The sequence below is a fragment of the Oncorhynchus masou genome, chromosome 10 (genome assembly GCF_036934945.1).
Source record: "Oncorhynchus masou masou isolate Uvic2021 chromosome 10, UVic_Omas_1.1, whole genome shotgun sequence".
Lineage (NCBI taxonomy): Eukaryota > Metazoa > Chordata > Actinopteri > Salmoniformes > Salmonidae > Oncorhynchus > Oncorhynchus masou.
Window position 1 is genome coordinate 10,921,206 of NC_088221.1, and position 24,024 is coordinate 10,945,229.

The 24,024-nt window shown below is 43.5% G+C and overlaps 1 protein-coding gene across 1 annotated transcript in view; it reads left to right on the plus strand.

The window, feature by feature from the left end:
* LOC135547126 (growth/differentiation factor 8) overlaps nt 1-24,024 on the plus strand; it is an 87,511-nt gene that overhangs the window by 41,027 nt on the left and 22,460 nt on the right. The window lies entirely within an intron of this gene.

Here is a 24,024-nt window from a genome sequence, read left to right on the forward strand (position 1 = left end):
TATGAACCTGGGTGCAAAAATGTATTTGGCTATATGTTATTCATATTATTTTGAGTGTTGATGGTTATGGGGACCATGGGAACCATGGGAAAATTCAGTTTTATATGGAAACTGACAACCAGTTATGCTGCGTGAACAGAAGGTTTGCAGATGATCACCTGGTGGGCACTACCCGCTATGGAAGGAAGGAATGCTCGCCACGCGGCCAACTGCAAATCAAACAGTCGTTAAAATGCTTGAGGCCGGTCTCACGCAGAGTCTCAAAGTGTCAACCCTTGGTCTCGGACCGTCACTCATTCCCATGTGCACTTTTTACCAAGTTGCCAGGTGTGGGGTTTGCCAACATCATGTTCCACTGTGCATGATAAACACTTTACTCGTCTCGTCTATTGAAGATGGGCCACTTTTCCTGAGACTATCGATTGTAATGAACAATAGAAAGCTTTCATGGCACCCCATGCTGTAATGTGTCCCAGATAATTTTGGGAGTTTCTTTGCTTCTCTGTTATGTTGTGATTGATTTTACTGATCACATCTTACTGGCTGCTGCTGTAGTGACTCCCCTCTTATACTGTACAAAGATGAACAGCACAGTCATCAAGGGGGATGAGCTGCCTCTGAATCGATCCTTCTGTGTTTTTGGCAGGTTTTAGACAAACCTGTAATTATGTGTGGTTTGCAAGGTCTTGTATATCGACCCAGTAGTAATTGGCCATAACGTAGGGCTGGGTGATTATGGCGTAGAAGTCATATCTCAATTTTTTTTCAAACTTCTGGGCGATTCATGATATAAAGTGCCTTCAGAAAGTATTCAGACCCCTTGACTTTTTCCACATTTTGTTAGGTTACAGGCGTATTCTAAAATGTATTAAATTGCTTTTTCCCCCTAATCAACCAACACAAGACCCCATAATGACCAAACAAAAACCGTTTTTTTAGCCATTTATGCTAATGTATTAAAAATGGAAATAATACATTTACATACATATTCAGACCCATTACTCAGTACTTTGTTGAAGCACCTTTGGGAGCGATTACAGCCTTGATTCTTCTTGGGTATGACACTACAAGCTTGGCACACCTGTATTTGTGGAGTTTCTCCCATTCTTCTCTGCAGATTCTCTCGAGCTCTGTCAGGTTGGATGGGGCGTTGCTGAACAGCTATTTTCAGGTCTCTTCAGAGATTTTCGATCGGGTTCAAGTCTGGGTTGTCACCACAATGCAGTAAAATAATGTCTCAATGGTGGGCAGGGTTGCCATGTTCGTGCTTTTCCCAAGAATTGGGCTACTTTGAAAATGATGCCTTTGGTGAAAATATATTGGTTGCAGGGTTTTAGGTTATTTCTATATTGCACCACGGCCACCATGGCATTTTTATTACATATACAGTGGGGAGAACAAGTATTTGATACACTGCCAATTTTGCAGGTTTTCCTACTTACAAAGCATGTAGAGGTCAGTCGTTTTTATCATAGGTACACTTCAACTGTGAGAGATGGAATCTAAAACAAAAATCCAGAAAATCACAAAGTATGATTTTTAAATAATTAATTTGCATTGTATTGCATGACATAAGTATTTGATCACCTACCAACCACTAAGAATTCCGGCTCTCACAGACCTGTTAGTTTTTCTTTAAGAAGCCCTCCTGTTCTCCACTCATTACTTGTATTAACTGCACTTGTTTGAACTCGTTACCTGTATAAAAGACACCTGTCCACACACTCAATCAAACAGACTCCAACCTCTCCAGAATGGCCAAGACCAGAGAGCTGTGTAAGGACAACCGGTGTACAATTGTAGACCTGCACAAGGCTGGGATGGGCTACAGGACAATTAAGCAAGCAACTTGGTGAGAAGGCAACAACTGTTGGCGCAATTATTACAAAATGAAGAAGTTCAAGATGACGGTAAATCACCCTCGGTCTGGGGCTCCATGTAAGATCTTACCTCGTGGGGCATCAATGATCATGAGGAAGGTGAGGGATCAGCCCAGAACTAAACGGCAGGACCTGGTCAATGTCCTAAAGAGAGCTGGGACCACAGTCTCAAAGAAAACAATTAGTAACACACTACGCCGTCATGGATTAAAATCCTGCAGTGCACGCAAGGTCTCCCTGCTCAAGCCAGTGCATGTCCAGGATCTCCATGTCCAGCATCTCAAGGTCCTGGAGTGACTTAGCCAGTCTCCAGACCTGAACCCAATAGAACATCTTTGGAGGGAACTGAAAGTCCGTATTGCTCAGCGACAGCCCCGAAACCTGAAGGATCTGGAGAAGTTCTGTATGGAGGAGTGGGCCAAAATCCCTGCTGCAGTGTGTACAAACCTGGTCAAGAACTACAGGAAACGTATGATCTCTGTAATTGCAAACAAAGGTTTCTGTACCAAATATTACATTCTGCTTTTCTGATGTATCAAATACTTATGTCATGCAATAAAATGCAAATTAATTACTTAAAACTCATACAATGTGATTTTCTGGATTTTTGTTTTAGATTCCGTCTCTCACAGTTGAAGTGTACCTATGATAAAAATTACAGACCTCTACATGCTTTGTAAGTAGGAAACACTGCCAATTTTTCAGGTTATCAAATACTTGTTCTCCCCACTGTATGTATGTGTGTGTATATATATATATATATATATATATTTACCGTGACCTGCTGCTGCTGACTATCAGGCAGTGAGAAGGCTGTTGCTGAGTGAGTGAATTCGTGAGTGGTGGGGAGGGTCGGAGGGGTGTCTGTTGAAGCTGAGCGCTGCAGCAGGCAGCTGGGTCACATGAGTGAGAGGATACAGAGCAGCAAACGTGCACATCATTACAACTTTTTACCAGTTGTAGGTAGACTATTTAGATTGTCGGCAGGTAGCCTAGTGGTTAGAGCATTGGACTAGTAACCGAAAGGTTGCAAGTTCGAATCCCCGAGCTGACAAGGTACAAATCTGTCGTTCTGCCCCTGAACAGGCAGTTAACCCACTGTTCCTAGGCTGTCATTGAAAATAAGAATTTGTTCTTAACTGACTTGCCTAGTAAAAAATAAAAATGGTCATTATGGAAACACCCATTTCCAACTTTTTTTCCTCAAAAAATATTAAAGCGCGAGAACTGATGCTCACCATCAGTTCTAAGATGACAATGCACATGTAAACTACTTAAGTTGCTCTAGAGCGCATTAGATAAATTAGCTTGAAGGTGGTTTAAACTGCATTCTAATGTCAACTTTGCTTATGGAAAAACCATGTAAAATGAAAGTTTTTTTACGCATGCTCAGTTCTTGGGTCTCGAGTGCTGCGCGAGTGGAAATTTCAAATGGAAGTTATGGATCTCCCTCACTTGCTTCGGATATGGGGAAAAGTCCACAATGAAACTAAAATTGAATGTGGACAGTGATACATCTTGTTGTGGACATTCTACACAGGGACATTCAAATCAATCTTAAATGAATCATTCTTTGTTATCAGCATGCTGGAGAGGTTCCAACCAACTCAATTCACCAAGTACACATGTCGATCAGGAGCTCTACCGGAGCAGTCCCGTTAGTTCTCTTATATATTGCAGACAAATTATATTTGCATGATTTAGCTTATTAATCATTCATAATTAATTTATCATTAACATTTGCTTCATTCATGTGACTGACCAATACCTCACGAGGCTTCTTCTCTCTAAGCTGAGACCTTGAAACAGAGATATCTTTCGTTCTCAAAACAAGGATCTGGGTGTACGGCCAAATTGGAGATACTGATAGTGAGGATTCGTTTAACCAGTCACTTGCATGAACACAGAAATTTGTTTCTAGAAAAGCACAAACATAAAATGTTCCATCACATAACATTTTCCATCACAATCTGTTGGCCATTAAGTAGCCTATTTATTTATATGCCTATGTAGGCTATTGTAGCCTACCATTGGATACAATAAATATGTTGAAATTATGTGATCAATGGAGTCATTGCAAATCAATGTGTTACTTGTGTAGCCTACCTGAAGCTGGAAAACGGATTTAATAAATAGTCTATAACTTCAGTTTATTGTTGTTGTAGCCTTGTGTTATTATGCAATTATTAATGGCCATGTTTAGGTAATGAAACTGAAAGTTATCATTTGTGATCATGGTCAATTCTATCGCAATGCCTAGGCTACTGTAGGCTATCAGTAACTATGGGCTACTTGCATCTAGCTAAACAAACCATGGAAAAGTTTAATTACAATCATAAACCTAGATTTTAGTAAGCCTATGCCTATTGAAATGACAAGTCAATCTCGCAAATAGGCCATTTTATAACGGTTTTTAGTCTTAACATCTGACACATAATGAAGGCATAATTGCCAGAAAATATCCAAACATTCTTTTGAAGTTTGTTCAAGTGTTTCTTGCATAGAGATTTTGAAATCAATGTGTCCAATTTTCATCCCTATAGTTATGCACATGCACATAAGGGATTTATTCACAATCCTAGCAGTCATACAAGTTAAATCGGCATCCATTGATGGAAAATGATCTGGCTAGTTTAATGAGGGCGAATTATCTTTTCTCTTGCAACATAATCAAATTCCTTTATTAGTCACGTTAGCTTGCAATAATTATTATTTTGACGGAAATTCCTTATATTAAGTAAACCAGACGGAACCATTTTCTTGATGTTTAAAAAACAACAACATGCATTTGAATTCCTCTAATTAATGAGATATATCAGCCCTACCATAAAGATACGTAATGGGCTCCCCTCACACGATCATTTCTCCTCAAGATTTCTCACAGCAAGGAAGCTAGTACCGGTGGTTGTCCAGGCAAGCAAGAGGGAGCTGATTTACACCGACTTTTTGCCTTGATGGCCCACCAAAACTATCAAATGCTATGGGAAACCCTCCATCTGGGTACTTCTGTATGTATGTATGTTAAACATCCTTTTATGTAGCCTGGCTTGTGTACGTATTGTATGTCAAAGCATTTAAGAACACCTGCTCTTTCCATGAATTTGACTGACCAGGTGAATCCAGGTGAAAGCTCCGATCCCTTATTGATGTCACTTGTTAAATACACTTCAGTCAGTGTAGATGACTGAGAAGAGACAGGTTAAAGAAGGATTTTTAAGCCGTGAGACAATTGAGACACGGATTGTGTATGTGTGCCATTCGGAGGGTGAAGTGTCAAGACAAATAATGTGGGTGCCTTTGAACAAGGTCTGGTTGTAGGTGCCAGGCTTGTTGGTTTGTGGCAAGAATGGCAACGCTGCTGGGTATTTCACACTCAACAGTTTCCTGTGTGTATCAAGAAGTGTCCAACATCCAAAGGACATCCAGCCAACTTGACACAACTGTGGGAAGCATTGGAGTCAACATGGGCCAGCATTGCAGTGGAACGCTTTCGACACCTTGTAGAGTCCAGGCCTCGATGAATTGAAGCTGTTCTGAGGGCAAAAGGGAGGCTGCGACTCTATGTTAGGAAGGTGCTCCTAATGTTTGGTGTACTCAGTGTATGTATGAATGAAGTTAGAATGATTAATTATTTCAGGAACCCTCACGGCCTGTTAGAGTCATTTGAAGCGAGCCATTGAGCCCTTTAAAGCGACGTTTATTCTAGCAGAATATGATCCAAAATCAGATTGAAATACCTCTTGGACTGTGAAAGTTTGTTTGTACAATGCCATTAATTATTCTGATAGATGCTGTGTTCTAAGTCTATCAATCCGGACGCACACACACACACAATTTCTCATTGACAATTGCATACAAATACACATCCTCAGGCACACACAGCCTCTCTTTCTTCCACTCCCTGTTTCTCACACACACACAAAGTCTCTCTCTCACTCACACACACACACACACAAAAGGAGACTTCTGTGTGCTCTGTCTAAATAATTACATTCCTGACTGTGCTCCACCTGAGCTGCAGATGCTGTCTCCCACTGAGACGTGACTGTCGGGAAGTTCTTCTGATCTCTGATTGTGTCTGTCTGTGTGTGTGTGGGTGGGTGCGTGCAGCCAACTGTCAAGGTCAGTTCATCCATATTTTTCTTAGAGATGGAGCTGTCATTGTCAGTTATGATTCGGCATAAGAAAGTAATGTAATGTTTCCAAGGGTCTCATTGTTTGCCGGATGGGCTACCTCTGAAGTAAATCCTGAAGATTTTCATAGAGAAAAAAAACAACAGTTTGTCATTTTTGAACACAGAGCATGTGCCCCTGGACTGGCAAGGCAGCAGAGGAAAAAAAACATAATCAGGATAATCATTCAATTGCACAAACCGAGACCCATCTGTTTCAGAGTGTAAATCTCTCTGTGTGTGTGTGTGTGTGTGTGTGTGTGTGTGTGTGTGTGTGTGTGTGTGTGTGTGTGTGTGTGTGTGTGTGTGTGTGTGTGTGTGTGTGTGTGTGTGTGTGTGTGTGTGTGTGTGTGTGTGTGTGTGTGTGTGTGTGCATAAGTAGCTAGCCAGTACAGGCCAGGGTAGCTGGCAGGGCAGCATGCAGAAATGTTTAGGGCCCGACCTTAATGGTATTTTTGAGTGTGTTACCAATTTTATGGAGGCAAAAGTCCACCGATTAACTTCAGAAAGTAGTCACACCCTTTAACTTTTTCCACATTGTGTTGAGTTACAGCCTAAATTAAAAATGTATTAAATTTAGATTTTGTGTAACTGGCCTACATGATACCAGATAATGTCAAAGTGGGATTATGTTTTATAAATTTGTACAAATTAATAAAAAAGTCAAAGCTGAATTGTCTTGAGTCAAGTTTCCAACCCCTTTCTTATGGCAAGCCTAAATCATTTCAGGAGTAAAAGTCACATAATAAGTTGCATGGACTCACTGTGTGAAAATAATAGTGTTTAACATGATTTTTGAATGACTAGCTAACATAATAAGCCCATACAGTAACGGTGTTCTTTTTGTATCAAGGACGAGTGTTCACTTTGGCACCAGTTCAGTATTGGCACATAGCTTAACTAGCTAGCAATCTATGTTAATTAACTGCCTTGCTGGCTAGCTAGCCAGTTAACGTTAACTAAGTAAGAATGTGATGAGGACAGGACCGCTCGCTTGTTGAAGTATACTTTTGATTATTTACTTATTCAGATATGCTGGCTGTGGCAAGCTACTCACCGTCAAACCACCATGCCTACTATCTCTCACCTTGGGCTGAGTGTTGTTCAATGAGCAGCTCGTAGAGCACCCTCTTCAAGAAACCATTAAAAAGAAAAAAGAAATTACCGCAAATGAGCAGATGTATGTTTATTCTATGTATATAATATTTGCGCTTTATCTGTGGAATAAAGACCGGTACAAATATTTCCGTGAAAGGCTAAATTTGGTCGATAATATCGGTCAACCGATTTCTCGTTCGGGCTCTAGTAATCTTATTAGCAGAGATGGTCTTGGGTGGAGTTAGACTGAAACTTCAGCTCGGGCTGAGGGACTAATCCTATTTGGCGCTGGCTGGCTTTCTTCCCTGCTGCTTGGCCACACTTCTCAAAGTGCCTAGAGCCACAAGTTGCAGTGCACTTCTCTTCCCTTCTGCCTCTCTGACCCTACTACAATGGACAGGCCAAAGCTCAAAGCTACAGCTCAGGCTTCAATTCTCAGATCTCAATTCAGTTGTTACACTTTCTCTTGCATTTGAATGCTAACGCCAGGGGTACGCCAACACTGCTTATATCCTATTGAAAGGTTTTTTGAGGTCATGGTGAAAGGAGCATTTAGGAATTGCCCCTGGCCATCAATGACTCATGAGACGATTGGCCTAGTAGTATATAATTTTTTCTCACCACCACCCCCTGGCCCTTATCCCATCACTGCAGTTCACTTGGCTGGTGTCTTTTTAATCTCTTGTCCAATTACCCCAAAAACTGTGACAGAAGGAAAGACAAAAGGTTTATCTCAGACACCCACCATCTCCTCACACAAATGTTTGCACCCACACAAAGTCTACCTCTCAATCATGGTTTTACTGTGGTCTGGACTTTACATAATGACAAATGGTCTTGCAAATCGATATATTCGGATCGTGAAGCATTTCGTCCTTCATTTCTTCCACAGTCCGAGACTTTCAATGAAAAAGTTCAGATCCAATGTCCAATCATGCTTCTCTGAACGCTTCATGTTCAGTGGGTGTAAGAGCAAGTGAAATCTCACCAGTCTTTCTGTACGTTGACCGGAAATGAAGAGAAGCGCAAATTAATCAGTGGTTTTGCTTCAACCTCTGAGAAACATGACGAGCAGTCTTTCTGCATGTTGATCAGAAATTAGTGCCAAACAGAAAAACACACTGGCACATGGTTTTGAAACAAACCCAGTCGAACGGTGCTCTCTGCACACTGTATGTACTATCCATCTGGGATTTCATTTGGATGTCCCTCCCCCATCGTTCAGCCCCAGTCCCTTAACCCCCCTTTATCATAGGATTAAGAGATTGTGTTCATCTTTAACCCTCCCTGCCTCAGGCTCCAATGGGATTCATAATCTGGCATTTATGATATTACATGTTCAGCCCAGAATCAGGTCAGAGATTCCAATCCCTGAGCCTACTCTCTCTCTCTCTCTCTCTCTTCTCTGTTCCAATAGCATTGTCATTGTAACGATCGTTGTTGGAAGGATTGGATCAAGGTGCAGCGTGGAAGGCGTTCATCATGTTTATTAATGTGAACCAGCAACAAAACAATAAAGAGTAACAAATGAAACGTACAGCTTTGTAGGGATAAAAAGCAACAATACAAAATCAAGATCCCACACACAACAGGTGGAAAAAGGCTGCCTAAATATGATCCCCAATCAGAGACAACGATAGACAGCTGCCTCTGATTGGGAACCATACTAGGCCAACCTAGAAACAAAAAAATAGAATGCCCACCCTAGTCACACCCCGACCTAACCAAATAGAGAAATAAAAGGATTTCTAAGGTCAGGGCTTGACAGTCATGCCAAGGACAAAACTATTGGAACCTTTAACTCTAATAACCTTATCTTCTTCAGCAGAAGTAGCGCTGGGGCTTCCTTTCCTGTTGCGGTCCTCATGAGAGCCAGTTTCATCATAGCGCTTGTTGGTTTTTGAGACTGCACTTGAAGAAACTTAGAAAGTTCTTGAAATTTTCCGGTAGTGTGATAGTGTGTGGAGATCCCCAAAGCTCTTGGCCAAGGTCATGAGCAGGGCAGTCTTGTAGGAAAGGACTTTTAGGTCCACAGGTTCCAATGGTTCAAAAAAAGGCTCACACAGTATCCAGGACCAAAGGCAGGTCCCAGATCGGTGCTGTAGGCTTAGACACTGGTCTGAGCTGACACACGCATTTCAGGAACTGCACAACCAGAAGATGAGACCCTGGGGTAGAGCTGTCAATCCCCACATGACAAGCTGAGTTGGCTGCCATATAAACCTTCAATGTGGAAAAAGAAAGGCCCTGCTCAAAATCCTCATGCAAGAACACGAAAATGTCCACCAAAGCTCTCTGATGAAGGAGAAACACCTTTAACCTGACACCAACCCCCAAACTCGAGCCACTTACAGTGCATTCGGAAAGTATTCCGACCCCTTCACTTTTTGTTTCATTATGCTAAAATGGATTAAATTGTTGTACACACCATACACACAATTAAATCAATGTACATACAATACTCCATAATGACAAAGCAATTTGTTTTGCAAATGTATTAAAAATAAAAACAGATATCACATTTACATAAGCATTCAGACCCTTTGTTGAATCACCTTTGGCCGTGATTACAGCCTTAAGTTTTCTTGGATATGACAGTATAAGCTTGGCACACCTGTATTTTGGGAGTTTCTCCCATTCTTCTCTGCAGATCCTCACAAGCTCTGTCAGGTTGGATGGGGAGCATCGCTGCACAGCTATTTTTAGATGGTTAGATGTTTAGATGTTCGATCAGGTTCAAGTCCGGGCTCTGGCTGGGCCACTTAAGGACAGCCAGAGACTTGTCCCAAAGCCACTCCTGGCTGTGTGCTTAGGGTTGTTGTCCTGTTGGAAGATGAACCTTCACCTCAGTCTGAGGTCCTGAGTGCTCTGGAGTAGGTTTTCATCGAGGATCGCTCTGTACTTTACTCTGTTCATCTTTCCTTCGATCCTGACTAGTCTCCCAGTCCCTGCCCTGAAAAACATTCCCACAGCATGATAATGCCACCACCATGCTTCACCGTAGGGATAGTATTGGCCAGGTGAGAGAGTTCAATCTTGGTTCATCAGACCAGCTAAACTTGTTTCTCATGGTCTGAGAGTCCTTAAGGTTCTTTTTGGCAGGCTGTCATGTGCCTTTTTTCGTAAAGTATTCAGGCCTCGAGTGGCACAGCAGTCTAAGGCACTGCATCGGGCTAGATTCCGGGCTGCGTCCGCGAGACTCATCAGGCGGCGCACAATTGGCCCAGTGTCGTCTGGGTTATGGGAGGGTTTGGCTGGCTGGGATGTCCTTGTCCTATCAAGCTCTAGCAACTCCTTGTGGCGGCACGCTGACTTCGATCGCCAGTTGGTCCGTGTTTCCCCCGACACATTGGTTCAGCTGGCTTCCGGGTTAAGCGAGTAGTGTGTCAAGAACCAGTGCAGCGTGGCGGGGTCGTGTTTCGGAGGAAACATGGCTCTTTGAAATCTCATAATTAAAATTCAAACATTGTTTTGAATCTTATACCGTTTTAATCTTGTTGTAATGCCACCACAGTGTACGATTTCAAATAGGCTTTACAGCGAAAGCACCACAAACGATTGTTAGGTCACCACCAACTCACAGAATAATTCAGCCATTTTTCCATCCAAAGAGAGGAATTACAAAAAACACAAATAGAGATCAAATTAATCACTAACCTTTGATGATCTTCATCAGATGACACTCATAGGACTTCATGTTACACAATACATGTATGTTTCTGTTTGATAAAGTTCATATTTATACACTGCTCAAAAAAATAAAGGGAACACTTAAACAACACAATGTAACTCCAAGTCAATCACACTTCTGTGAAATCAAACTGTCCACTGAGGAACCAACACTGATTGACAATACAGTGCCTTGCGAAAGTATTCGGCCCCGTTGAACTTTGCGACCTTTTGCCACATTTCAGGCTTCAAACATAAAGATATAAAACTGTATTTTTTGTGAAGAATCAACAACAAGTGGGACACAATCATGAAGTGGAACAACATTTATTGGATATTTCAAACTTTTTTAACAAATCAAAAACTGAAAAATTGGGCATGCAAAATTATTCACACCATTCACTAGTTCCAAAAGCATCCGGTGATATTGCAGAGCCACATCATTTTACAGAAATACTCATTATAAATGTCGATAAATACAATTGTTAGACATAGAAATATAGATATACCTCTCCTTAATGCAACCACTGTGTCAGATTTCAAAAAAACTTTACGGAAAAAGCAACCATGCAATAATCTGAGACGGCCCTCAGAAAATAAATAAAATGATCCACCATGTTGGAGTCAACAGAAATCAGAAATCACTGTAAATCATTACACTATAAATCATCATCATTATAAATATTCCCTTACCTTGACGATCTTCATCAGAATGCACTCCCAGGAATCCTAGTTCCACAATAAATGCTTGATTTGTTTGATAATGTCCATTATTTATGTCCAAGTAGCTACTTTTGTTAGCACGTTTTGTACACAAATCCAAACGCTCGTGCAGGTCCATCCGAACGTCGGATGAAAACTTCAGAAAGTTATATTACAGGTCAAATAAACTTGTCAAACTTAGTATAGAATCAATCTTTAGGATGTTGTTATCATAAATCTTCAATAAAGTTCCAACCGGAGAATTCCTATGTCTGTAGAGAAGCCATGGAACGCAGGTCGCTGTCATGTGAAATGCGCGTGGCCAGGACATGACTCTGCCAGACCACTGAATCAAAGAGCTCCCATCCGGCTCCACAACACAGTAGAAGCCTCATTCAAGTTTCTAAAGACGGTTGACATCTAGTGGAAGCCATAGGAAGTGCAACTTTATCCATATCCTACTGTGTATTCAATAGGGGCTGGGTTGAAAATCAACCAACCTCAGAATTCCCACTTCCTGTTTGGATTTCTTCTCACGTTTTTGCCTGCCATATCAGTTCTGTTATACTCACAGACATCATTCACACAGTTTTAGGAACTTCAGAGTGTTTTTTCTCCAATACTAATAATAATATGCATATTTTAGCAACTAGGACTGAGGAGCAGGCCGTTGACTCTTCACATCTTTCTCCTCGCATCTTTCATCCAAGCTACTCAATACTGCCCCTGCAGCCATAAGAAGTTGTCTGAAAGGGAGTCATTTTTAAATGCCTCCTGGAAAACTATTGTCAATACGGGTACAAGAAAGTCAATATACTTTTTAAAATAATATTTTACTGGAAGGCCATCCATACCAGGTGGCTTCTCTGCATTCATAGATAAAATGGCGGCTCAAACCTCTTATGTTGTAGTACAGTCCAGGTCCTCTACCTGATTATCTGATAATCTAGGTAATTCTATACCAGACAAAGAAGTATCCATATCTATGGGGCTCGCTGAACAGGAGGATGTATATAAATCGTCATAAAAACTTTAAAACAGGCTAGGCGCCTGCAAGCTGACTTTGTTTCCTCCGACACATTGGTGTGGCTGACTTTCGGGTTAAGCTAGCAGTGTGTCAAGAAGCAGTGCGGCCTGGCAGGGTTGTGTTTCAGAGGATGCATGGCTCTCGACCTTTGCCTCTCCCGAGTCCTTAGGGGAGTTGCAGCAATGGGACAAGACTGTAACTACCAATTGGATATCATGCTAAAAAATAAATAAATGTCAATGTCAATTTTTTTCAGCGGCAGAGACTTCGAGACTAGGATCAAAGGAAAGATGAACGGAGCAAAGTACAGCGAGATCCTTTGATGAAAACCTGCTCCAGAGCACTTAGGACTTCAGACTGGGGCGAAGGTTCCCCTTCCAACAGGACAATGACGCTAAGCACACAGCAAAGACAACTCAGGAGTGGCTGAGTCTCTGTATGTCCTTGAGTGGCCCAGCCAGAGCCCGGACTTGAACCTGATCGAACATCTCTGGAGAGACCTGAAAATAGCTGTGCAGCAATGCTCCCCATCCAACCTGCCAGAGCTTGAGAGGATCTGCAAAGTACTGAGTATTGTGCTAAGTAAAGGGGTTTAATACTTATGTAAATGTGACATTTCCGTTTCGTTAAAAATACATTTGCAAAAACCTGTTTTTTCTTTATCGTTATGGATTAACATGTGTAGATTGATAAGGGGGGAAAAAACAATTTAAGCTATTTTAGAATAAGGCTGTAACTTTACAAAATGTGGAAAAAGTCAAGGGGTCTGAATACTTTAGGAATGCACTGTATGTTGCATAACACTGCCTTAATACCGTTTATAAGAGCCTCAATGCAGATAAGCCTGCCAAACTCATCAGCGTGTTGCTTCAACATTACAAAATGAAGTTTTCTGCTTATCAGGATAATCATACCACTTTGTTTGGAATTAAATTAGCTATGATAAACGTCTGCAACACAGCATCCTCTACATTTCAGTGCCTCTCTATCTGTTAAATGTGATTCCTGTATGAACACAATATCTGCCTGTTTTGATTTTAAATATATAAAAAAATATTTTTCCTATTCACTTGGTTACCACAAGTAAAGTAAACCTAGTATAACCACATTTAACATTTAACATTTAACATTTAAGTCATTTAGCAGACGCTCTTATCCAGAGCGACTTACAAATTGGTGAATTCACCTTCTGACATCCAGTGGAACAGCCACTTTACAATAGTGCATCTAAATCATTTAAGGGGGGGGGGAGAAGGATTACTTATCCTATCCTAGGTATTCCTTGAAGAGGTGGGGTTTCAGGTGTCTCCGGAAGGTGGTGATTGACTCTGCTGTCCTGGCATCGTGAGGGAGTTTGTTCCACCATTGGGGGGCCAGAGCAGCGAACAGTTTTGACTGGGCTGAGCGGGAACTGTACTTCCTCAGTGGTAGGGAGGCGAGCAGGCCAGAGGTGGATGAACGCAGTGCCCTTGTTTGGGTGTAGGGCCTGATCAGAGCCTGGAGGTACTGCGGTGCCGTTCCCCTCACAGCTCCGTAGGCAAGCACCATGGTCTTGTAGCGGATGCGAGCTTCAACTGGAAGCCAGTGGAGAGAGCGGAAAAGCGGGGTGACGTGAGAGAACTTGGGAAGGTTGAACACCAGACGGGCTGCGGCGTTCTGGATGAGTTGTAGGGGTTTAATGGCACAGGCAGGGAGCCCAGCCAACAGCGAGTTGCAGTAATCCAGACGGGAGATGACAAGTGCCTGGATTAGGACCTGCGCCGCTTCCTGTGTGAGGCAGGGTCGTACTCTGCGGATGTTGTAGAGCATGAACCTACAGGAACGGGCCACCGCCATGATTTTGGTTGAGAACGACAGGGTGTTGTCCAGGATCACGCCAAGGTTCTTAGCGCTCTGGGAGGAGGACACAATGGAGTTGTCGACCGTGATGGCGAGATCATGGAACGGGCAGTCCTTCCCCGGGAGGAAGAGCAGCTCCGTCTTGCCGAGGTTCAGCTTGAGGTGGTGATCCGTCATCCACACTGATATGTCTGCCAGACATGCAGAGATGCGATTCGCCACCTGGTCATCAGAAGGGGGAAAGGAGAAGATTAATTGTGTGTCATCTGCATAGCAATGATAGGAGAGACCATGTGAGGTTATGACAGAGCCAAGTGACTTGGTGTATAGCGAGAATAGGAGACGGCCTAGAACAGAGCCCTGGGGGACACCAGTGGTGAGAGCGCGTGGTGAGTAGACAGATTCTCGCCACGCCACCTGGTAGGAGCGACCTGTCAGGTAGGACGCAATCCAAGCGTGGGCCGCGCCGGAGATGCCCAACTCGGAGAGGGTGGAGAGGAGGATCTGATGGTTCACAGTATCGAAGGCAGCCGATAGGTCTAGAAGGATGAGAGCAGAGGAGAGAGAGTTAGCTTTAGCAGTGCGGAGCGCCTCCGTGATACAGAGAAGAGCAGTCTCAGTTGAATGACTAGTCTTGAAACCTGACTGATTTGGATCAAGAAGGTCATTCTGAGAGAGATAGCGGGAGAGCTGGCCAAGGACGGCACGTTCAAGAGTTTTGGAGAGAAAAGAAAGAAGGGATACTGGTCTGTAGTTGTTGACATCGGAGGGATCGAGTGTAGGTTTTTTCAGAAGGGGTGCAACTCTCGCTCTCTTGAAGACGGAAGGGACGTAGCCAGCGGTCAGGGATGAGTTGATGAGCGAGGTGAGGTAAGGGAGAAGGTCTCCGGAAATGGTCTGGAGAAGAGAGGAGGGGATAGGGTCAAGCGGGCAGGTTGTTGGGCGGCCGGCCGTCACAAGAAGCGAGATTTCATCTGGAGAGAGAGGGGAGAAAGAGGTCAGAGCACAGGGTAGGGCAGTGGGAGCAGAACCAGCGGTGTCGTTTGACTTAGCAAACGAGGATCGGATGTCGTCGACCTTCTTTTCAAAATGGTTGACGAAGTCATCTGCAGAGAGGGAGGAGGGGGGAGGGGGAGGAGGATTCAGGAGGGAGGAGAAGGTGGCAAAGAGCTTCCTAGGGTTAGAGGCAGATGCTTGGAATTTAGAGTGGTAGAAAGTGGCTTTAGCAGCAGAGACAGAGGAGGAAAATGTAGAGAGGAGGGAGTGAAAGGATGCCAGGTCCGCAGGGAGGCGAGTTTTCCTCCATTTCCGCTCGGCTGCCCGGAGCTCTGTTCTGTGAGCTCGCAATGAGTCGTCGAGCCACGGAGCGGGAGGGGAGGACCGAGCCGGCCTGGAGGATAGGGGACATAGAGAGTCAAAGGATGCAGAAAGGGAAGAGAGGAGGGTTGAGGAGGCAGAATCAGGAGATAGGTTGGAGAAGGTATGAGCAGAGGGAAGAGATGATAGGATGGAAGAGGAGAGAGTAGCGGGGGAGAGAGAGCGAAGGTTGGGACGGCGCGATACCATCCGAGTAGGGGCAGTGTGGGAAGTGTTGGATGAGAGCGAGAGGGAAAAGGATACAAGGTAGTGGTCGGAGACTTGGAGGGGAGTTGCAATGAGGTTAGTGGTAGAACAGCATCTAGTAAAGATGAGGTTGAGCGTATTGCCTGCCTTGTGAGTAGGGGGGGAAGGTGAGAGGGTGAGGTCAAAAGAGGAGAGGAGTGGAAAGAAGGAGGCAGAGAGGAATGAGTCAAAGGTAGACGTGGGGAGGTTAAAGTCGCCCAGGACTGTGAGAGGTGAGCCGTCCTCAGGAAACCACAAGTGAAGTACTACTGCACTGTTGGAGCTAGGAACACAAGCATTTAACTTCACCTGCAATAACATTTGCTAAATATGTATATGACATTTGATGTGATTTGACAACCATACATAACCATTAGCCATATTTGCTCCGAGTAGTTAATGCCTGTGAGCGTGAAGTATCCCATTTAACATGTGACAACTCTAATGAACATTATATACAATGTCACAATATACAGTTGAAGTTGGAAGTTTACATACACCTTAGCCAAATACATTTAAACTCAGTTTTGCACAATTCCTGACATTTAATCCGGGTAAAAATTCCCTGTCTTAGGTCAGTTAGGATAACCACTTTATTTTAACAATGTGAAATGTCAGAATACTAGTAGAGACAATGATTTATTTCAGCTTTAATTTCTTTCATCACATTCCCATTGGGTCAGAAGTTTACATATACTCAATTACATACACTCAATTAGTATTTGGTAGCATTGCCTTTAAATTGTTTAACTTGGGTCAGACATTTCGGGTTGTCTTCCACAAGCTTCCCATAATACGTTGGGTGAATTTTGGCCTATTCCTCCTGACAGAGCTGGTGTAACTGAGTCAGGTTTGTAGGCCTCCTTGCTCGCACATGCTTTTTCAGTTCTGCCCACAAATTGTCTATAGGATTGAGGTCAGGGCTTTGTGATGGCCACTCCAATACCTTGACTTTGTTGTACTTATGCCATTTTGCCACAACTTTGACCCCAAGCATACTTCCAATGTCCATTTTGAAGACTTATTTGCGACCAAGCTTTAACCTCCTGACTGATGTCTTGAGATGTTGCTTCAATATATCCACATAATTTTTCTGCCTTCATATCCACCACTCTTGACAACCGTGTGTCTGAACGTGGGAAAGACTGTGCATTCTGATACCTGGCCAACAACGGGGTCGGGGACCTCGGCAACCAGTAACTTGCCCACCATTCACTGAATCACCTGGGAGCACTGTTGGAACAGTAATAGTTGGGGAGTCAAACAGCTTTGTTGGCAAAACTGTCTCATCCAAATACATCCGACTGTCCCCCCAGGAATCCAGAGAACCGGCGCTGTTTATTTGTGCTAGGATTAGCCACCTTGTTAGCCTCAGTATAAATCTTTCAACGGAGGATAAGCAACGCATCACCGTTGCAGGGACAGGAGGTAAATACCTTCCCCCAAACCTGGAGGAACTTCGCTGCGGAGGAGAAAACACCATCAAAGGCGCATTCATCCCCAATGGTTCTCCCTCATGCCGAATCCAAAGCCAGGGCTTCAGGCGTCCCCGGACTGATGTCATCTGATTCACACTCCTGAAAATCCTCCAGAGCTCATCAGGGAGTGTATATCGTCCCGCGGAATCCGGACTCTGAACACTGACAGAGAAACTGGAATGAGCCTCATTTGGCTGGGATGATACCCCTATCAACTCTGACCACCAATATTCCTCAATGGAAGATGAATCCACCGGGAGAACACAGTGAGTATTGTGAGTATCATTAATTTTCATTGTGAAACCACATGGTAGGGAATGGTAATGGTAAACTGGTTAGCCTTTTTGAACTTACTCTTACCACTGCCCATCTTACTCAAGCAAGGAAGCACTAGCTACACAAGCAAAGCAAAAACTAGTGGGTTTTTAGCCAACACAACTCCTACAAAAGCAAACACAAAAAACAATACCAAGACCCAAAACTCGCAACATCTAGGGGTATGAGTACTCTCTCCCCACTAACAGACAACGAAGTCAGAGCCGAATCAGAGCCGCACCTGACACGTTCTTCCTTCAGGCAAGCTTAGTGGGACAATCATTTGTTTTTCAACAGGACTTTACACAACCTCCAGGCTGTGTAAAGGCTATTTGACTAAGGAGAGATAGATGGAATGCTGCATCAGATGACCTGGCCTCCACAATCACCCGACCTCAACCCAATCGGATGGTTTGGGATGAGTTGGACCGCAGAGTGAAGGAAAAGCAGCCAAAAAGTGCTCAGCATATGTGGGAACTCCTTCAAGACTATTGAAAAAGCATTCCAGGTGAAGCTAGTTGAGATAATGCCAAGAGTGTACAAATCTGTCAAGGCAAAGGGTGGCTATTTTGAAGAATCTTAAATATATTTTGATTTGTTTAACACTTTTTTGTTTGTTTACTACATGATTCCATGTGTTATTTCATAGTTTTGATGTCTTCACTATTATTTTACAATGTAGAAAATAAAAATAAAAACTGGAATGAGTAGGTGTGTCCTAACTTTGGACTGGTACTGTATATGTACTGTAGGATGTACTGTGTGCGTGGATGTCCATGTGTGGTTCCTCATCAGTAACGTCTGCTTGACCCAGGGCTGGAAGTAACCTACTCCGCCTTGTTTTATTGAGCATTGGTGCATCTGATAATTTTTCCTAGCAGATTTATGGCCCCTCTATAAAGTTAACTGAAGGGGCCTCAAATGAGGATGACCAAGGTTGCATCCCAAATGGCATCCTATTCCCTTTTTAGTGCATTTCTTTTGACCAGGGCCCATAGGGCTGCAGCCCATTTGGGACGCAGCCCAAGAGACTCAAACATGCCTTTCATCAGACAGCTTGCCAGAAATCTGGTGCCTTGGGTTGGTGTGTTCAGGGATAGGCTTTTTATAGCCTCCTACAGTATGTGAGTTTATACAGGGGTAATATAAAATATAAATTACTTTGGGACCTACAGTAAACCAGTAGAGATGGAGGTGAACATTACCAGTCCTAAACATTAGAATTAGTGTTGCACGGTATACCGAAACTTCTGTACTTTTCAGATACTTTACTGAACAAAAATATAAAAGCAAATGTTCCATAATCACAAAAAGCTTATTTCTCTCAAACTTTGTGCACAAATTTATTTACATCCCTGTTAGTGATCCTTTGCTAAGATAATCCATCCACCTGACAGGTGTGGCATATCAAAAAGCTGATTAATGATCATGACCGCATGATAATTACACAGGTGCACCTTGTGCTGTGGACAGTAAAAGGGCAATCTAAAATGTGCAGTTTAGTCTCACAAGACAAAGCCACAGATGTCTCAAGTTTTGAGGGAGCATGCAATTGGCATGCTGACTGCAGGAATGTCCACCAGAGCTGTTTACCAGATTATTTTATGTTCATTTCTCCACTATAAGCCACCTCCAATGTTGTTTTAAAGAATTTGGAAGTACGTCCAACCGGCCTCCCAACCGCAGGCCACTTTTAACCATGCAAGCCCAGGACCTCAACACCCGGCTTCTTCATCTGCTGGAGTGTTTATTGTTGAAGAGTAGACCACAGTCCTTTTGTAAACCGTTGTGAGCAAACTCCAGGAACAGATAGTATTAAAGGTCCCTTTTGATTGACTAAAGTATCATCCATAATATGTTTTGGGGATAGACATACAAAACAAATGTGAAAGTATTTATTTTTTCTCTCATGGCTAACTACCAGGAAGTTTGAAAAGACTGGCTGAGTGGGCGGGGAGCTTATAATCATGAGCTTGCCTTGACTGGCAGCTATTTGAAATGCCTATGTCAAGAAACTTAGATGCAGTGTTGCAATAAAATCATCTCTAACAAATTTGGTGATACACAAAGAAACTCAAACAACATTGAAATCCCGTTTGGCATGTTACTCATCATGTGGTTCACAGCAGTACTAATAGATGTGTTGACATGACTACTGTGTCAGTTTTGAATGACCCTTCTTCCCCTTTTGTTCCATGCTGCCAGAAGACCTAGCTAGCCAGTAACTAGCTAACACCAGACACAGATATATACAAGAACAGTGGGGCAAAAAAGTATTTAGTCAGCCACCAATTGTGCAAGTTCTCCCACTTAAAAAGGTGAAGGAGGCTTGTAATTTTCATCATAGGTACACTTCAACTATGACAGACAAAATGAGAAAAAAAATCCAGAAAATCACATTGTAGGATTAATTAATTTATTTGCAAATTATGGTGGAAAATAAGTATTTGGTCACCTACAAACAAGCAAGATTTCTGGCTCTCACAGACCTGTAACTTCTTCTTTAAGAGGCTCCTCTGTCCTCCACTCGTTACCTGTATTAATGGCACCTGTTTGAACTTGTTATCAGTATAAAAGACACCTGTCCACAACCTCAAACAGTCACACTCCAAACTCCACTATGGCCAAGACCAAAGAGCTGTCAAAGGACACCAGAAACAAAATTGTAGACCTGCACCATGCTGGGAAGACTGAATCTGCAACAGGTAAGCAGCTTGGTTTGAAGAATCAACTGTGGGAGCAATTATTAGGAAATGGAAGACATACAAGACCACTGATAATCTCCCTCGATCTGGGGCTCCACGCAAGATCTCACCCCATGGGGTCAAAATGATCACAAGAACGGTGAGCAAAAATCCCAGAACCACACGGGGGGACCTAGTGTATGACCTGCAGAGAGCTGGGACCAAAGTAACAAAGCCTACCATCAGTAACACACTACGCCGCCAGGGACTCAAACCCTGCAGTGCCAGACGTGTCCTATGGTCAGATGAAACCAAAATATAACTTTTTGGTAAAAACTCAACTCGTCGTGTTTGGAGGACAAAGAATGCCGAGTTGCATCCAAAGAACACCATACCTACTGTGAAAGCATGGGGGTGGAAACATGCTTTGGGGCTGTTTTTCTGCAAAGGGACCAGGACGACTGATCTGTGTAAAGGAAAGAATGAATGGGGCCATGTATTGTGAGATTGAGTGGCTTCGTAAGAAGCATTTCAAAGTCCTGGAGTGGCCTAGCCAGTCTCCAGATCTCAACCCCATAGAAAATCTTTGGAGGGAGTTGAAAGTCCGTGTTGCCCAGCAACAGCCCCATAACATCACTGCTCGAGAAGAGATCTGCATGGAGGAATTGGGCCAAAATACCAGCAACAGTGTGTGAAAACCTTGTGAAGACTTACAGAAAACATTTGACCTCTGTCATTGCCAACAAAGGGTATATAACAAAGTATTGAGATAAACTTTTGTTATTGACCAAATACTTATTTCCCACCATAATTTGCAAATAAATTCATTTAAAAAATCCTACAATGTGATTTTCTGGATTTGTTTTCTCATTTTGTGTGTCATGGTTGAAGTGTACCTATGATGAAAATTACAGGCCTCTCATCTTTTTAAGTGGGAGAATTTGCACAATTGATACATACTTTTTTGCTGACTACATACTTTTTTGCCCCACTGTATGTGGACACCCCTTCAAATTAGTGGATTTGGCTATTTCAGCCACACCCATTGCTGACGGGTATATAAAATCAAGCACACAGCCATGCAATCTCCATAGACAAACATTGGCAGTAGAATGGCCTCACTGAAGAGCTCAGTGACTTTCAACGTGGCCCCGTCATAGGATGCCACCTTTCCAACAAGTTAGTTTGTGAAATTTCTGCCCTTCTAGAGCTGCCCCAGTCAACTGTAAGTGCTGTTATTGTGAAGTGGAAATGTCTAGGAGCAACAATTCCTCCTCCACGACATGGTAGGCCTCACAAGCTCACAGAACGAGACCGCCAAGTGCAGAAGTGCATAGCATGTAAAAAATAACTTGTCCTCGGTTGCAACGCTCACTACTGAGTTCCAAACTTCCTCTCGAAGCAACGTCAGCAGAAGAACTGTTTGTCGGGAGCTTCATGAAATGGGTTTCCATGGCCAAGCAGCTGCACACAAGCCTAAGATCACCATGCGCAATGCCAAGTGTCGACTGGTGTAAAGCTCGCCACCATTGAACTTCAGTCTGGTTTTAGACCCCATCATAGCACTGAGACGGCACTTGTGAAGGTGGTAAATGACATTTTAATGGCATCGGACCGAGGCTCTGCATCTGTCCTCGTGCTCCTAGACCTTAGTGCTGCTTTTGATACCATCGATCACCACATTCTTTTGGAGAGATTGGAAACCCAAATTGGTCTACACGGTCAAGTTCTGGCCTGGTTTAGATCTTATCTGTCGGAAAGATATCAGTTTGTCTCTGTGGATGGTTTGTCCTCTGACAAATCAACTGTAAATTTCGGTGTTCCTCAAGGTTCCGTTTTAGGACCGCTGTTGTTTTCACTATATATTTTACCTCTTGGGGATGTTATTCGAAAACATAATGTTAACTTTCACTGCTATGCGGATGATACACAGCTGTACATTTCAATGAAACATGGTGAAGCCCCAAAATTGCCCTCGCTAGAAGCATGTGTTTCAGACATAAGGAAGTGGATGGCAGCAAACTTTCTACTTTTAAACTCGGATAAAACAGAGATGCTTGTTCTAGGTCCCAAGAAACAAAGAGATCTTCTGTTGAATCTGACAATTAATCTTAATGGTTGTACAGTCATCTCAAATAAAACTGTGAAGGACCTCGGCGTTACTCTGGACCCTGATCTCTCTTTTGAAGAACATATCAAGACCATTTCAAGGACAGCTTTTTTCCATCTACGTAACATTGCAAAAATCAGAAACTTTCTGTCCAAAAATGATGCAGAAAAATTAATCCATGCTTTTGTCACTTCTAGGTTAGACTACTGCAATGCTCTACTTTCCGGCTACCCGGATAAAGCACTAAATAAACTTCAGTTAGTGCTAAATACGGCTGCTAGAATCCTGACTAGAACCAAAAAATTTGATCATATTACTCCAGTGCTAGCCTCCCTACACTGGCTTCCTGTCAAAGCAAGGGCTGATTTCAAGGTTTTACTGCTAACCTACAAAGCATTGCATGGGCTTGCTCCTACCTATCTCTCTGATTTGGTCCTGCCGTACATACCTACACGTACGCTACGGTCACAAGACGAGGCCTCCTAATTGTCCCTAGAATTTCTAAGCAAACAGCTGGAGGCAGGGCTTTCTCCTATAGAGCTCCATTTTTATGGAACGGTCTGCCTACCCATGTCAGAGACGCAAACTCGGTCTCAACCTTTAAGTCTTTACTGAAGACTCATCTCTTCAGTGGGTCATATGATTGAGTGTAGTCTGGCCCAGGAGTGGGAAGGTGAACGGAAAGGCTCTGGAGCAACGAACCACCCTTGCTGTCTCTGCCTGGCCGGTTCCCCTCTTTCCACTGGGATTCTCTGCCTCTAACCCTATTACAGGGGCTGAGTCACTGGCTTGCTGGGGCTCTCTCATGCCGTCCCTGAGGGGGTGCGTCACCTGAGTGGGTTGATTCACTGATGTGGTCATCCTGTCTGGGTTGGCGCCCCCCCTTGGGTTGTGCCGTGGCGGAGATCTTTGCGGGCTATACTCAGCTTTGTCTCAGGATGGTAAGTTGGTGGTTGAAGATATCCCTCCAGTGGTGTGGGGGCTGTGCTTTGGCATAGTGGGTGGGGTTATATCCTTCCTGTTTGGCCCTGTCCGGGGGTGTCCTCGGGTGGGGCCACAGTGTCTCCTGACCCCTCCTGTCTCAGCCTTCAGTATTTATGCTGCAGTAGTTTATGTGTCGGGGGCTGGGGTCAGTTTGTTATATCTGGAGTACTTCTCCTGTCCAATTCGGTGTCCTGTGTGAATCTAAGTGTGCGTTCTCTAATTCTCTCCTTCTCTCTCTCGGAGGACCTGAGCCCTAGGACCATGCCCCAGGACTACCTGACATGATGACTCCTTGCTGTCCCCAGTCCACCTGGCCGTGCTGCTGCTCCAGTTTCAACTGAACCGCGGCCCTAGGACCATGCCCCAGGACTACTTGACATGATGACTCCTTGCTGTCCCCAGTCCACCTGGCCGTGCTGCTGCTCCAGTTTCAACTGTTCTGCCTTATTATTATTCGACCATGC